We start from the raw sequence: 16,897 nt of genomic DNA, 5'->3' as shown, positions 1-16,897 counted from the left end.
CCTGGTGCCTGTGGGGGCCTTGTGTCCGCAGTCCCAGGGCGGTCCCAGGGCAGTCAGCTGCAAAGCCCCGGGAGGAGGAGGTTTGGGGCAGTGTGGGGGCACACGGGGCCCGGATGGGCTGCGCTGAGGCACTGGGCATGCTACCCCTCGGCATGATGGTGCCCGTGATGACTCCCATTTCACAGATGAAACAGTGGAGACTCGGAAAGGCAGGGAGCAGAACCTGGATTCCGTCCAGGTGGGCAGCGTCCAGAGCTCTGCCCCGGGAGTCATATGGTGGGAGGGGGCAGTGGCCTGGAGCCAGGAGCTAGGATACCTGGGGAGGGACCCCCAGCCCTGCCTCTGCCCACCATCCCTTTGGGCAGCATCCCCGAGAGCCAGGGTGACCCCACTTGGGCAAACTGCTCACCCCTCTCGCCCTCCATTTTTTTCCAGGTTCCTCTCTGGCCCGACCAGTTCACCTTCTTTCTCTTCCACGCAGGGGTGGCCTACGACCTACCAAGGACAGGCAGGGCAGACCAGACCATGGGAGGCTCATAACTACCACCGTACTTGGCCCAGTCCTGGATCAGGCTTCGGGATGTGCGAGCTGCACAGAGGGAGGGAGGGGGGGAGGGAGGAGCAGACCCCCCCCCCCACCCGCCCCCTGCCAAAGGAGAGGAGTGAGGATGAAAACAAACCAAAGATGTGCATTCCAACCCACATCTCACACACCCTGTGCACTCGCTGCTCCCCACATGCACGCACAGACCTGGTCTTCGCGCAGAATCCCAAATGCTCCCCTGGCTTGTGCACCTGCTGCGTGATGGATATTCCTTCCCTCATTCTGTCGCGCTCCTAGTGCAAATTTCTACAACCTGCACACTAAACAGTAAAGTTAGCTGCCACGGACAAAGGGGAAAGAGAAGACGTTTTATTACCATTGTAATTATTAGGATACGACCCAAAAAAGGCAGGGCAATGGGTAAAAGCCACAACGCCCTAGTAATAAGCTCATCACCAGTATTTATGATGTTGATCCTCCAGTGCCTTTTCCGGTTCTCCTCACCTTTGGCCCCTTCTTGGCTGGTTTGGCTTCCGCTTCTGAGAGGACGGCCAAAAACCTTCCTTCAGGGCACCTGGGCCTCAGGAGTCTCTTCTGACACCTGCTGTCCCCAGACAGGGAGCCATGTGGCGGGAGCAGTGACCCCACCAGCCTAAGTCCACTGCCTTACTCCTGCAGCCGCGAAGTGACTTCTGTGGTCAGAATCCATGTTTTGTGGGAGTCCCCAGCGGTGCGGGTGGGGGTGCCCTCCGTGAACCCCGCGGGTGTGGGGCAGGCAAGCAAATCTAAATCCAAAGTCTGGTTTAATGAAGGCAAACCCGCCCCCACCAGGATGGAAGGTATTTGGTGCAAATGGCCTGCGTCCAGCACCTTCCGACTGCTTCCGGTCAGGCTTTACCCGTGCAGACCAGTGGGGCACTAAGCCACAGCAGGTCAGGGCCAGCTCGTTCTCCAGAAGGCAGCTCCTTGGTTGGGCGTCCCCAAAGCATTTCCCACAATATTCCCCAGCATTTTTGCATACGCTAATAATTCCTACATTTCCTTCTGGATAAAGCTATTCTTTCTCACACTCCTTTCAGGCCCTGGGTGGGTGTCCAGACCGGGGTGGGGGGGGGGTGGTGGTTAGGAACAAGGCATTAGGGCCCCGGTGGCATTGCAGGGTCGCTGCCTCAGGCCCAGGGGCACGGTGGGAACTGCTTCCTCCAGGAAGAGTCCTCTAAATGCTCCCACGTGACTGTGCTTCCAGACTTTTTCAAGGAACACCCTACACCCCACTACTAACCCCCCCCCCCACCACCTCCCACTTCCAAGTGACTATAAATTCTGCTGCGTGTCTGTTCAGCCACCTGCAGACTCAGCCTCCCAGTCTGGTTTTCTGGGACTCCAGCTGCGACAGCCAATGTGGAGTGCCGTCCCCCAGGGAGGTGAGAGCCCAGGGGTGTCGGCGCCCCCCTGCCAAGTTGTCCAGCACCACGGGGACCAGTGTGCCACCCTCCTGTCCCGCATCCCCTGCGGCCTCAGATAAGCAGACACCACATCGATCAGCAGTTCAGTTCCAGGTATCAGGACCGTGAATCCCCGGTGACCTCGCGGAGCCTGTTACTTCCCTGGTGACCTTCCTCCCAGGGGCATGGTGACCTACAATGTCCTCCCTCGCACCGATTTCAGTTTCGGGGTCACAGTTCTTTGGTGGAAACAGGAGGAGCTGACTTGAGATAATGCCCGAAGAGCGAGGAGGTGGGGAGGAGGAGGGAGGGAATGCGCAGGGAATAATGATTGGCCGGTGATGATTGGCTGAAGAAAGCTGAGCAGCCAGCCGTGAAAACAAGAGAATCAGGGCAACTTTGGACCCAGGGCTTTTAAGACAAGCCCCTGAGATGACTCAACTCCAACACCTTCAGTCCCAGCGGCCAATTTCTGGGAAACAGGAGCAGGAGCCAGCCAGCGCTGGGAAGGGGAGAGGAGTGGGCGGGAAGGGGTGAGCTGTGCCCTCTGGATGGGGCAGGGGGTTCCCCCCAAAGACAGGATGCTGTACAGATAAATCACCCGCATGTCCTGCATAGTAAATGAGCCCCACACTTACCGTCTTAAGTCAGCCACCACTTGTATCACGAGTCTACTAGGCTGCTGGGATCAGCTGGCTCTTTTGGTTACAAGTTGGTAGGGCCGGCCCGGCCCAGCCTGGACAGTTCCAGAAGGGGGTGCCTGCTGTCGGTAGCCCGCTCTGCTGAGGCTGGCATACTGCCTACTTGTACCTTCCTTCACAGGGCCTCTCTGGGCAGCTTGGGCTTCTCACCACACGGGGTTGGCTTAAGGAGAGAACATTCCAGGAGTGCATGGAGGAAAGTACGCTCATGTCAAGACGTAGCCTGGGAAGTTACACAGGTCACTTCTGCCCATTGGCCAGAGCTAATCACAGGGCTTGCCCAGACCTAACGGCTTCTGCTCCCCGATGGGAAGAATGGCAGACCACCTGTCGCCTCTGTGACTCTCCAAAGGCACACTCGCTCCCCTCCCCCCTCCCGTCTCTGCTCTTCCTGTCTCCTCTCCCCTGTCTAGCCCATTCCCCCCGACCACCCCCCCACCCTGCAAGGGTGGAGCAGATTAAAGTCTCCTGCACACAGTGGGGAGGGGGGCTCAGGCCTGCCCAGGACCCCCCACAGGGAGGAAGGACCTAAGCTCACAAAGTCCTGGGAACAGTAGGAGGCGGGAAACGGAAGAAGGGGAAGGGGGAGACATTGCAAGACCCCCTCAACACACCCCGAGGTTAAGGAGGCTTTCAACCAAGGAGGGGGAGGCTGAAGTTGGTTTCCACTGTTCGCAAGGCACCTGGAGGGCTCACAAGAAGGGCTCAACTCACAGCCATGGGGTAAGGAGACACGTCTGGAACTGCACTAGAAGCCACTGGCCCGGACAACTCACATGGCCCAGAAAACTCAGGGTGGGGGGGCCTCAGGCCCCCGCACCTGCCACAGGCCAGCAGCAGCAAATGCCAGCACGAGTCCTGTTGGGGGTGGGCCCGGTCCCTGGATCTGCCGTCGGGTAACTGATTGGCCGGGGGCGGGGGGTCCTGCCAGATACCGTGGATGTTGGGGCCTCTGTTAACCTTTCTTCACTTGGTTACACTTTACCAGGCCTGAGCCTGTTGTTTGCCCTTTGGCTGCCCGGAGCCCCGCACCCCCCAGGCGGGGGAACCAGAGTTTCTCTCTCTGACCCCTTCTCACTGCCCTGTGACTGGAGGACTCCCAGTTACCCACTGGGAAGAGTGGGGACTCTGGCCTTCCAGTCCCTCAGCTCCACACATCTTCAGAACAAAGGACAGCTGGGAAGGATAAGGTCGGCCTCCTGCCTGTCCCCAGGCCTCCAGCTGAGCGGTGACCAACATCGGCCTGACCAAAATGCCTGAGGTCACCCCGGCACCCCCAAGGCAGCTGCCTCCTTCTCTCTCTGCCTCCACCCAGCACCTTTTCCCTCCAGGCCTCACCCCTTCCTTCTTTCCCCCCTCCCTCCTCCCACAAAGCTTCACAGGGCATCTTCCCCACAGAAACGCCTAGAGCCCAGTCCTGACAGGTAAGGGAGAGGGACAGAGCCAGCTGTCAAAGCCCCAGCAGGCACAGCGAGGCCCCCACCTAGGCCCTGCCAAGGGCAAGGCTCCAGGAGCCAAAGATGGTGGGGGCATTTCCGACTGGGAAAACGTTTGCAGGAATAAAAACGAACATTATTCGGCACTAGAAAGAAATGAGCTCTCAAGCCATGAAAGGACACCGAGCAACCTTAAATGCAGGTTGCTAGGTGAAAGAAGCCAATCTGGAAACGCTGTCTACTGTAAGATCCCAACTATAGGACATTCCGGAAAAGGCAAAACTATGGAGACAGTAGAAAGATCTGTGGTTGCCAGGGTTTAGGGGAGAGGGGGGAATGAACGGCAGGGAAGGAGGACTTTTAGGGCAGTGAAACTATTCTGTATGATACTACAATGGTGGATCCATGTTCTTATATTTGTCCAACCCCCCCAGAACACACAACATCAGGAGTGAACCCTAATGTAAGTTACAGAGTTTAATTAATAGAATGTACTAACATTGGTTCCTTAGTTATAATAAACGTATTGTCCTCCTGCAAGGAATCAATAATAGGGGAAACTGGGGGACACGGAGAGTGGAAATAAAACTCTACATGTTCTGTACAATTTTTATATACACATAAAAATGTTGTAAAAAGTAAAGTCTATTATGGCCGCCTGGGTGGCTCAGTCGGTTGAGCGACCGACTTCGGCTCAGGTCAGGATCTCACGGTTCGTGGGTTCGAGCCCCGAGCTGGGCTCTGTGCTGACAGCTCGGAGCCTGGAGCCTGCTTTGGATTCTGTGTCTCCCCCTCTCTCTCTGCCCCTTCCCTGCTCCCATTCTGTCTCTCTCAAAAAAAAAAAAAAAGAAAAACACGCCAGCGCCGCCTCTAGCTCGCCGAGCTCCAGCCGAAGGAGAAGGGGGCTAAGTGAGGAGGTCTCAGCGCCACGGCTCGTGCAAAGCAGACTGCCCGCAAATGGACCCGGGGGGTAAAGCACCGAGGAAGTAACTGGCTGCAAAAGCCGCTCGCAAGAGTGCGCCCTCTACTGGAGGGGTGAAGAAACCTCATCGTTACGGGCCTGGTACCGCGGCACTCCGCGAAATTAGACAAACTTCTGGTCCGCAAACTTCCTTTCCAGCGTCTGGTGCGAGAGATTGCTCAGGACTTCAAAACACACCTGAGCTTCCAGAGCGCGGCTACCGGTGCTTTGCAGGAGGCAAGGGAGGCCTACCCGGTGGGCCTCTTGGAAGACACCAACCTGTGTGCCCATCCGTGCCAAACGTGTGACAGTTATGCCAAAAGACATCCAGCCAGCGCGCGGCATACGCGGAGAACGTGCTTAAGAATCCACTCCGACGGAAAACATTTCATTCTTTGAAAAACAAAAAAAAAATTTTTTTCTCTTCTTCCCGTTGTTGGTAGTTCTGAACGTTAGATATTTTTTTTCCCCCCATGGGGTCAGAAGGTACCGAAGTATATGATTGCAAATGGAAAAATCGGGGACAGAAATCAGGTATTGGTAGTTTTTCCATTTTCATTTGTGAATTTTTAATACAAATGCGGGGACATAAAGCATGAATGCAAGTCGGAATGCTTCAGCGAACACGTGTCAGCAGTTCAACTTTATAACAATTATAAATAAACTTGTTACATTTTTCTGGACAATGCCAGCATTTGGATTTTTTTTTTTTTAAGCAAGTAAATTTCTTATTGACGGCACCTAAATAAATGGTGTTTGTAGCATTTTTATCACACGGCAGATGCCATCCATTCACTATACCTTTCTGAGTTGTCCTACATGCAAGTACATGATTTTAATGTTGTCTGTCTTCTGTGCTGTTCCTGTAAGTTTGCTATTAAAATACATTAAGCCAGGGGCGCCTGGGTGGCTCAGTCGGTTAAGCGTCCGACTTCAACTCAGGTCACGATCTCGCAGTCTGTGAGTTCGAGCCCCGCGTAGGGCTCTGGGCTGACGGCTCAGAGCCTGGAGCCTGCTTCCGATTCTGTGTCTCCCTCTCTCTCTCTGACCCTCCCCCGTTCATGCTCTGTCTCTCTCTGTCTCAAAAGTAAATAAATGTTTAAAAAATTTTTTGAAGAAAATTAAATAAAATACATTAAACTAAAAATAAATAAAATAAAACATCAAAAAAAAATTTTTTAAGTCTATGAAAAACAGTAGACAAGGGGTACCTGGGTGGCTCAGTCGGTTAAGCATCCCATTCTGGATTTTGGCTTAGGTCATGATCTCGTGGTCATGGGATCAAGCCCTGTGTTGGGCTCTGTGAGTGTGGAACCTGCTTGGGATTCTCTCCCTCCCCCTCTGCCCCTCCCCCGCCCCCGCTTGGGCACTCTCTCTCTCTCTCAAAAAATAAATAAAATAAGAAATAAAATAAATAAAATTTTTGAAAAGGTAATATTTGCTGAGATTTCTAAGGAAAATGCCCTCCCCCCCCCATGCACCTTTAGTTTAAGAACGCAGTGGTGGCACCCTTCACAGCCACCGAAAAGTGGAGACACTCGGGCGTGCGTCGGCCGATAAAGGGAGGAACAAAGAGAGGTCCAGCCAACACTGGAATTTTACTCCGCCATAAAAACGCATGGAGTACAGACACCTCTTACATTGTGGATGAGCCTTGAAAACACGCAAAGTGAAAGAAGTCAGTCACAAAAGACCAAATAGTATACCGTTCCACTTAGATGAAATATCCAGAAGAGGAAGCGATTTCCAGGGGCTGGGGGAGGGGAGGGGGGAAGGGGAGGTGACAGCTAAGGGGTCCAGGGCTTCTTTAGGGGGTGATGACAGCGTTCTCCAGTTGTGAATATACCGTGAATACACTCAAAGTTATTGAATTGTATACTCGAAAGGGGTGAGCTATAGCTCAATAAAGCTGTTTATTCTTTATTAGTTTTGTTTAATGTTTATTTATTTTTGAGAGCCAGAGAGAGACAGAGTGAGGGCGGGGGAGGGGCAGAGAGGGAGACACAGAATCTGAAGCAGACTCCAGGCTCTCAGCACAGAGCCCAACACAAGACTCGAACCCACAAACCATGATCCACAAACCCACAAACCAGATCACGACCTGAGCCGAAATCAAGAGTCGGCTGCTTAATGGACTGACAACCCCAGGGGGGTTGACCCCATGCCTGGCGCGGGGCCAGAGGCTCTGACAGATTGTGTGAACCAGGCAAAGTCCACACTGGGGCCGGGCTGAACCCGATTCAAACCCCAGGTCCGCCTGGTGCCACCAGGCCCAGCAGGTGCACTTGGAGGTCCTGAAGGACGGAGAGACAGCAGGTAGGGCCAGGCCAGGCCAGCTCACCAGGAGCCCAGGACCAGAAGGAGCAGAAGCGGGCACTCGGAGGGGGCAGAGGGAAGGAGGGGTGGCGAGCGGCCCCATTTGTGGGTGCAGGGAGGTGCTTCGCTGGCGGGAGGCCCTCCAGAACATCAGCCCCAGACATCTGGACGTTCCTGGTGTCGCTGCAGGATCCCGAGCCAGGACACCAGAGTCCTCTGCCTGTCAGGATGAGCAACTCCTCGGAGGGAGAGAGCGGAGGGGTGAGACCAGTCCAGGGCTGTCACAAGGCTTCCAGAGGGCAGGGAAGAGAGAGGGAGGTGGAGAGAGGGCTATTCACGTCTCCCAGGCCAGGACCAACCTTTCCTTCCTCAATATTCCAGGCCCTTGGTGGCGGTGCTGGTGTGAATCAAGATTTCTCCTTTGCCCTTCACTCACCTGGGTCCTCCTTGTTTAGAAATTTCCACAATTTCCGAATCTAACCCTCAGGAGTTGTGCTTTTTAAAATTCCCGTCGCGGGGAGACAAGCCCCGGGAGCTGTTCTGTGCAAAGGCACAGAGGCACAGAACGTCCCAGAGGCACGTTCATTGACAAGCACGTTTTTTTTCCCCTTGAGTTCTTCTACATGTCAGGAACTGTTCTAACACCTGCCCTGGGTGAAGTCAAGGCCTCTTCTTGGTATGGGAAGAAAAGGGGTAGGAGGTCGAAAGGCCCACGCCCCTGTGTCTGGGAAGTGGCGTCAGACCTTCCGTACCCTGAGGCATCAGAAGGGACAGCTGGGGGGTTGCTTGTGGGTGAGGGGCCGGGAGCGGGAGCCCCTGGGCCTCCCCCTCACTCCCCACCACTTCCCTCTCCCCCAGGACGTGTCTGCTCTGCCCCAGAGCCCTCCTCAACTTCGAACTTCAGGAATCACAGAAGCACCCACACCTTTGAAATGTGCCGAATCCCTGGAACAGGAGAGAGCGAGGGAGGGAGGGATCCCCCTGTTGGAGGATTTGGTGGGCTCAGAGATCTCAGCTCCCAGAAAGGCTTATCCTAGGGGGAACCTCATGGTCAGGAAGCGGCTGTTTGTGCTGTAGGAGCCCAGGGACTTCCTCAGCCTTGCCGGACGGGGTCTGTCTGGCCACCAGCAGGAGCCATCCAGGGAGCAGGGCCTGAAGGTTTGGGCGCAGGGCTGCGGAGCTCCCTCCCAAGGGCTGCTGGGGGACTAGGGACCACTGTTGTCCACAAGCAGGGAGTGACTGGGACTGGCCTCACGCAAGGGGCTCTCTGAGGTCAAAGCAAGGCCCAGCCAGTGCACCTGCCTCGGGCGCTAGCGCGTGACCCAGCCGGGAGCGCAAACAGGAAGCTGGGCCTTGGCCCCAGGCGGCTGAATGGTGGGAATAAACTTGCCTTTATTTAAAAACAAGCCGTAATTCAGCCCAGCCTGTGTGCAGATGGCCCGGATTACTGAGCCCGGGGGACACTGCCCAGTCACGCTGGTGGGCAGGGGCAGCTCGTGGACCTCGCCCAGAGAGAGGCCACCCAGGGGACACCCCGTGCAGACACCGGGACACCAGGCCCCTACCCCCTCACAGTGCCCGGAAGGGGGTGGTCCTGTGTGCCGCGTGATCGCCTCCAGGCTGGGCCACTCAGATTCACTCTCCTGGGACTTTGCACTTGGGCCTGACAGAAGGTTCCTGGTGAAGAAGGTGGCCGGAGACCTGTAAGTTTGGAGAAGCTGGCACCTGCTAGGCCTGGGCACCGCTGTGTGAAATCCCAAGCTAAGAGGGTCACTGGAGCCCTAGGCGGCAGAGGCAGCCGATTTGGAAGGAGCAAAGAGAAGAGCAGACCCAATGAGAGGCAGAGACATGGGTCTTGCCTATGAAGGGCCAAGGAGGCTCCCCAACCACCTAGCAAGACCTTTCCTGACCCGTCAGGTCGCATGCCAGCCTGGGAGGGAAGAGTGCATCCCTACTTTCCCCTCACTCCCGTCCCCCTTTCATGAGGTAGTTTGTTGAACCCCACTGTTTGCTCAGGGGGGCGTCACTGCAACGAAACGAACACAACATTAGACCGAAGTCTAATGTCTTCGTAGCCCATTTAAGCAGCCAAACCCCAAGCCTATAAATGCTTCAAGGTTAAGAAGTCAAAACCCAAGGACGGGGCTCTCCCCGGGGCTCCCGTCTGGAGTGTTCCTAAGCATTTCCGGTCTGGCCCTGCCTGATTCGAGTAGATTTCGACTCAACTACACTCTTCCCAGTTTTTAATCGGGCCTCATTTTGTCTTTCAACCGGAGACAGGGAAGTCTGTAAGGGCAGCTCAGTTACATCAGGCGGGTTAAATCCTGATTCTGCCACGTCCGCAGAACGTGGGCAAGGCACTGATTCTCGTCAGGTTTGTTCTTCCTGACAAGGCGTGACATAAACGGAATGACCCCACGGTCCAGCCATTCCACTTCTGGGTGTAGACCCGAACGAATTGAAAGCAGGGACTCAAACATGCTTGTACGGTCCTTGTTTACAGCAGCGTTACTCATCATGGCCCGAAGAGGAGACAACCCACGTGTCCGCTGAGGGATAAAGGATCAAACAAAACGCAGTCTATACCTACAATGGGCAGTCATTCATTCTTAAAAAGGAAGGAAATTCTGACACGGGCCACACGACACACGTGAACGTTACAAACGTTGAACACACACCGTGTTAGGTGAAGTAAGTTGGTCTCAAAGACATAAACGAGATACCTTGGGGCGCCTGGGTGGCTCAGTCGGTTGAGCGTCTGACTTCAGCTCAGGTTGTGATCTCACGGTTCGTGGGTTCGAGCCCCGCGTCAGGGTCTGTGCCGATGGCTCAGAGCCTGGAGCCTGCTTCAGATTCTGTGTCTCTCTCTCTCTCTCTCTGTCCCTCCCCCGCACACACTCTCTCTCTCAAAAATAAAAAAAAAAAAAAAGCATTAAAAAATTTAAAAAAAATAAATGATACACCTCTACGAGGTACCTAGCAGAGTCAAAGTCACACAAAATAAAATGGTGGGTGCCGGGGGCTGAGGGCAGGGGAGGATGGGGAGTCATTTAGTGGGGATAGAGTTTCAGTTTGGCAAAGCTAAAAAAAAAGGTTCTGGAGATCGGTTGCACAAAAATACGTAATACGTAACCCTACTGAACGAAACACTTTAAAATCTTGAAGATGACTAATTTTATGTTGTGTGTGTGGTTTTTTTTGCCAGAAATTAAAAATGAAAAAAATCTAAACCTCACAGAAGGTGTTACTACAAGAAGTCAACGAGCTAACGTACACAGAAGTGCCTGGAACATAGTAGACATTTAATAGATATTAGGGACTTTTTTCTTTCTTTCTTAAAATCTGGTCCTTGACTCATAATATGGTAAAAAAAAAAAAAAAACCATAGACTCTGGTGGGGCGCCTGGGTGGCTCAGTTGGTTAAGCGTCTGATTTCGGCTCTCAGGTCATGATCTCACAGTTCATGAGTTCAAGCCCTGCCTTGGGTTCTGTGCTGACAGCCCAGAGCCCTTCTCGGGTTTCTTAAGTAGGTTGCATAATCTGCATAACAAATGTTGTTATGGGCGTTACACACTTTTTGGAGGAGAAGCAGGAGGAGGAGAGGAAGATCCGAGAGAAAACGTGAGCTGTGCTTGTGGCCTTTCATCCCTACAGATTTCATGCAGACTATGTTTGCGTGGAGTGTAGGAGTGTAGGTGTCGATGTCAGGGTGCGTGTAGAAACAGGCGTCCCTCCAACAAGCGCGCACGGGCGAGCAGCACTGGACCTGTTATCGAATTTGATCTTCTACTGGCCTTGCCAGGTAGATAGAGGCTTATTTCTGATTTACAGATAAGAACACAAAAGCCAAGTGCTTGCTCAAATAAAGTGGCAGGGCCGGAATGGGAGGCTGGATCTGTTTTACACTGAAGTATATGACTTTCTACTACATCCGGGGTGAGAGCTTTTCTCCGGCCTGCTCCCGGCTGTATGGAGAACCACAGACGGTTCAGCAGAAAACAGTGCTCCGATTAACTCGTGATGTCTGCCCTGGGCCTGGGATACAGGAGTCATGGTTTGTCTGTCTTGCAGTCACCTTCCAAACCTCGTCACACTGGGCACAGCTTTGGAGCAGAAAAGGGGAGAAAACTTTTTTCTGTCTAGCAGCTGTTGGCCTGTTCTCTGAAAAAGAACTCAGTGTTGGAATGTTCCTCCAGCCAGGGCACAGCTGGAGTGGGTGCTGGGCCTTCTGTGGTCTCACTCCTTCGCCCTCCCGACACAGAGAAGTCATTATCCTAGTTTCTTCCAGTCACCGACCCTGTAAACTCCTACTAGGCAGACAAGCTTCAGGGGAACAGAGAGCTGTTGTCTTTCAAACGAAAGAGCCACCAGCACGAACATTTATTTACCAGAAGATCACATGAGGACTTGTGAGCTCATGTCTGGCCCTGACTCAAAGGGAAGATGTTCTGTGAACGTAGCACCCTGGGACCAGGCCTGGGCAGCATTCCCAGCATGGATGAGGCAGTTGTTCCGGAAGCTTGGCACCTGTGGGGCACCATTGTCATATGAGGGAACAGGGGGTGTGATCTTTCTCCCCATCTTGCTATTTAAAAGCCTGGGTCAGGGGCGCCTGGGTGGCTCAGTCGGTTAAGCTTCAGCTCAGGTCATGATCTCACGGCTAGTGAGTTCGAGCCCTGCGTCGGGCACTGTGCTGACAGCTCGGATTCTGTCTCCCTCTCTCTCTGCCCCTCGCCCACTCATGCTCTGTCTGTCTCTCCTGCTTTGCTAAGAGGCTGAAGCCAGTTGGAAGAATGGACAGAGGCCTAGAGCAAGCTCCCAGATCGCTTGGCCCCTGGCAGAGGGGTAGAGAACTTGAGGGCCAGGCAGGAACCAGGGGCAGAGGGTCCTGTCCCATAGTGAGCATGGTTGGAAGATGTGCATGGGGATGGGTGGGGGGTCGGGAGGGCGCGGGGCTGCCCCCAGGCCCTCCGCATTCTGGATCTCGCAGAAGGGAGTGGCCGGCGAGAGACTGCCAGCGTCTGCCTGTCCTCCTCCTGGCTCTGAGCCTGGCCAGCTGCTGCACACGTGGCTGCTTCGCCTGCCCAAACAACCCATATCGCCTCTAAGGAATTAAGCAGTGAAAGCCACACCCAACCGGTGTTTTCAAGATTTTGTATAAACAAAGTCAAAGATGCGGGTTATATCACACCCCTGGCCTGAGAGACAACAGTTGCTGGCCTGGCGTGCGGCCAGCAGGAGCCGGGAGGGCAGGGCGTTGGGAGAGGCTAGTGCTGAACGAGGGCCTTGGTCGTCCAAGGCTACTGCTGGGCCACCCTCTCAGGGCCATTCCGTCTCTCCTCCTTGCAAACTCCAGTGACCTCCGGTGCCTATCCGCGAATAAAGGGACTGGCCCAGGCTCGGGGAACCCCAGGAGAAAGTAGCAAAAGTAATAACGAAAATTAACCAGCCCCTCACAAGGCAGCCGGCCCGGTGCTTTCCCTGCCGTCACTCATCCTACCCTCACACTAATCCTAAGAGTTCAGTGTTGATACCCCAAGAAACAGGCTGCAGGGGCTCAGTCATCTGCCCCGAGTTCACAGTGCTGCCCAAGGTCAGCTGGCTCTCAGCATCCATTTCTGCTTCCTGCTGGCAGCTTTCTTTCTTTTTTTTTTAGTGTTTATTTATTTTTGAGAGAGAGAGAGAGAGAAGGGCAGGAGCAGAGTGAGAGAGGGAGACAGAGAATCCCAAGCAGGCTCCAGGCTCCGAGCTGTCAGCACAGAGCCCGGCGTGGGGCTCGAACTCGCGAACCGCAAGATCATGACCTGAGCTGAAGTCAGACGCTTAACCGACCGAGCCACGCAGGCGCCCCACAGGATACAGAGTTTGGGGGCAGCAGCCTAAGTGAGCGGCCAGTGGGCATGGGTGTTTAGAATCAGGAGGCTCAGCTGGCACCTGCTTGCAGGGCTAGGGAGGGGTGATGAGGGAGGGACAAATTGCTGGAAATTACAAGCAGGAGTCTCAGGTAGGGGAACAAGCCAGACCCGGTTGGAAGACACTGGAACAAGGAGTGGACAGAGAGCCAAGAGGAGAGAGATGGACACCAGCTGAGGGGAGGGGACGTGATTGGAGACTGTTGTGGGGAAAATGGTTGATTCCCTCCAAGCTTTCAAATGTGAATAAGTGCAAATACTCTTCAAAAAAATTGTTTTAAGGACAATTTGCTATCACATATAACACAGACTCCAACAACAGGGTATCTAGAGTAGCCTAATAATGTCTTTGAAAAGCCAAGTTGTTCCCATCCTTCTGCCATATCCTTCTTGGTAGGTCTGCTTAGCCTCGGGGGGGGGTGAGGGGGTGGGGGAGGGGGCTGTCCTCCTGGTCACAAGATGGCGGCACTATTCCAAATGTCACATCCAGACACACCAACCTCTAAGAAGAGAAGTCATTCCTTCGTGTGCTTCTATTTTTATTAGGGAAGAAACTATTCCCAGAATCCCCCAGTAGACCTCCTCTCAGACCCTGTCGCCCACAACTGGATCCCATGTTCATCCTGAATCAGTCATCGGCTGGGAAAACACACTTCATTATTGGCTTACGTCGGGGCTCTCAACCCTGACAGTATATTAGAATCAGTTGGGGAACTTAAACAAAAAAAACCCCCCAAACATATTAATGCCCAGGCTGCACCCTGGAACATGAATCAAAGCTCAGGATCCATGATAATGGTATGCCTGTGCAGGTTCATCAGTCATAACAAATGCATATATTGATACAGGGGAGGCTGTGTATGGGTGGAGGCAGGGGGCTTATGGGAAATCTCTGTACTATATACTCCATGTGATGTGAACCTCACACTGCTTTTTTTGAAAGAAAGAAAGAAAGAGAGAAAGAAAGAAAGAAAGAAAGAAAGAAAGAAAGAAAGAAAGAAAGAAAAAGAAAGGAAGGAAGAAAACGGGGCCCCTGGGTGGCTCAGTCAGTTGAGCATCCGACTCTTGATTTCGGCTCAGGTTGTGGTTTTATGGTTCATGGGATCGAGCCCCGTGTCAGGCTCTGTGCTGACAGTGCAGAGCCTGCTTGGGATTCTTCTCTCTCTCTCTCTCTGTCTCTCCCCCACTCTCTCTCTTTCTCAAAATAAATAAACAATAGCAAATATTGAAAAATAAAGAATTAGGGGGCACCTGGGTGGCTCAGTTGGTTGAGTGTCTGACTTCCACCCAAGTCGTGATTTCGAGGTTCATGCGTTTGAGCCCCCCATTGGGCTCTCTGCTGTCAGCTGAGAACCCAATTTGGATCTTCTCTCTCCCTCCCTCTCTGCCCCTCTCCTGATCATTTGTCTCTCAAAAATAAAATAAACACTTAAAAAAAAATAAAAAGGGGCGCTGGGTGGCTCAGTCAGTTGAATGTCCAACTTCTGCTCAGGTTGTGATCTCATGGTTTGTGGGTTCAAACCCTGCGTCGGGCTCTCTGCTGACAGCTTGGAGCCTGGAGCCTGCTTCGGATTCTGGGTCTCTCCCTCTGTCTCTGACCCTCCCCTGCTTGTGTACTCTCTCTCAAAAATAAATAAACAAACTTGGGGAAAAAAAGGAAAAAAGAAAGAATTAAAAAAAAATGTTTAAGTTCACGGTCCCAGGCGTTACTATCTTTTCAGAAGTCCCGAAAATTATAATATTCTAGCATGCCACCAGAGTTGGAGAACTATTGGCTTAAACTATTTGGTATTTGTCTCTGAGTTGAGGACAAAGTCACCTGTCCCGTTGGGGGGGGGGGGGCGGTGAACATCTGAATGAAACAAGGATTCTGTTACAAAGAGGGAGGGGTGGACTTTCCTCAGGCAACAGTGAGTCTGCTGGGGTCACCGCGGTCCGCACCGTCGGTCCAAACCAGTCACGGTGACTGCAGAGAAGCAGTTCCTGAAGAAGCAGGGCACTCAGAGAAGGGGCTGGCCCAAGGGTGACGCTGGCCCCCAGAAATGGCAGGGCCCAGGGGACCTCAGAATCAGAGCTGGAGACGGGCATCCACACCTGCCGTCTGCCGTCCTCCCAGACTCCCTGAGGGAAGTATGGTGGGTTTCCCCATTGCCTGACCTCAGACGTGGCAGGAGACCCAGAGGGGAGCCCTGGCCATGGCGTGCAGGGCCCTGGAGATGGTGTGGGGAGGGGGAAGGCCCAGGATGACACAGGGCCAACCTGGGGGTAGGGAGAGGGACAAGAACCACCGCAGGTCACGGTTAGGTCCCTGGGGTCCATGACAAGGGGTGTGTGATGCGCCCTTAAATGGTCACCTTTAAAGGGCCCAGAAGGTTCTCCATTATCTGCGCAGCACCGCCTTTTCCCAGGTGTTTTCCTTGTCTGTTGCTTCATGCATTTATTGCCCGTCCCCAGCCACATGGCCGACCATTGGCTGCTCAACAAACAGAGACGACTCTTCACCCTGGCAGAACCGTGTGAGTGGTTCTGGCCAACAGCATGTGAGTGGAGGTGATCTGCCATGTGACCCTCTGGGTCTCCGTCCCCCCCCAAGTCCCGCACGGACACGGGACCTCCATTAGCGGCGGTCTCTGGCTTCCTTTGTGGAGAGGAGCCCCTCCAACCTCCTGCTGTCTTAACCACAAGTTCCGCAGTTAACTTGTTACCCCAGCATAACCCAGCCCACCCTGACCAAGACACTCCCATCGACCGTAAGATCAAGAGCACAGACCTCATCTGTTTCTTTCACCACCCACCATCGCCTGCTCAATGTTTGTTGAATGAATGAATGCGTGAAGGAACTCTTCCCGTTTTGTAACAACAACACTTTATCATTTGGAAGAGGCCACGGCTAGAACAAAATGATTTTCTAATCTGAGACTCTAAACGCTAGAAGCAGCAAACAAGGGAACCAAAGGATCATTTTGCTAATGTGGCTACGGGGCCAGGAACTGGGAGGTGACAGGTGCCCATTGCGACCAGCAAGCTGGAAATGTCACCTGATTTTCCTTGGTAACACGTGCGTTGTGACGATTCTTGGCCATTTGTGTTCGGGACAAAGGCAATTGTTTGGGAAGGTTGAATCGTAATTGTGCAAATATTGTTTTCCAGCTCATTTCTTCATCCAAGAAAACCGGTAGAAAGAACAACAATAGATTGAATCATGGTGTTGGGACAAGATCAGGTTTTTGTGGGGTTTTTTTTTTCCAATTGTTTTTCTCTTGGGTTCAAATCTAGTTTGAAAATAGGATTCGACCAGTATGGGTTGGGTTTGGGACATTTGGAATAAGACAGGTTACATGGTCCGTGGTAAGCTTTGTAATGATAGCAAAAAAGAAGGGGAGAAGGAGAATGGAGAGGAAAGGGAGAGGAAGGAGAAAGAGAATCCGGGTTTTTCCTGTCTGCTGTAAAGCTTCCCTCTGGAATAACGCGGATCAAGTCTTTGGAAGCCCCCAGGCTTCTTTTGTCTGAGTTGGGTATTTCCAGCTCTTTCCACAGCTCCTGCTGCAAGGGTTTTAGGGAGCCACTCAAAATGTCACTGCA

The 16,897-nt window shown here is 53.3% G+C and overlaps 2 long non-coding RNA genes across 2 annotated transcripts; both read right to left on the bottom strand.

The window, feature by feature from the left end:
* Positions 1 to 7: 7 nt before the first annotated feature.
* LOC128313548 (uncharacterized) lies at positions 8 to 2,425 on the bottom strand. The gene is made up of 3 exons (XR_008294433.1): positions 1,049 to 2,425; positions 752 to 864; positions 8 to 495 (listed from the first exon to the last, which is right to left on the bottom strand). It is a non-coding gene; the product is annotated as an uncharacterized LOC128313548 (long non-coding RNA).
* A 2-nt stretch (positions 2,426 to 2,427) lies between these two features.
* Positions 2,428 to 3,464, bottom strand: LOC106981454 (uncharacterized). Its single transcript, XR_001431215.3, has 3 exons — positions 3,305 to 3,464; positions 2,628 to 2,853; positions 2,428 to 2,491 (listed from the first exon to the last, which is right to left on the bottom strand). It is a non-coding gene; the product is annotated as an uncharacterized LOC106981454 (long non-coding RNA).
* Positions 3,465 to 16,897: the final 13,433 nt, after the last annotated feature.

This window comes from Acinonyx jubatus, chromosome E1 (genome assembly GCF_027475565.1).
Source record: "Acinonyx jubatus isolate Ajub_Pintada_27869175 chromosome E1, VMU_Ajub_asm_v1.0, whole genome shotgun sequence".
Taxonomy (NCBI): Eukaryota; Metazoa; Chordata; class Mammalia; order Carnivora; family Felidae; genus Acinonyx; species Acinonyx jubatus.
This window is presented reverse-complemented; position numbering and strand designations above follow the sequence as displayed.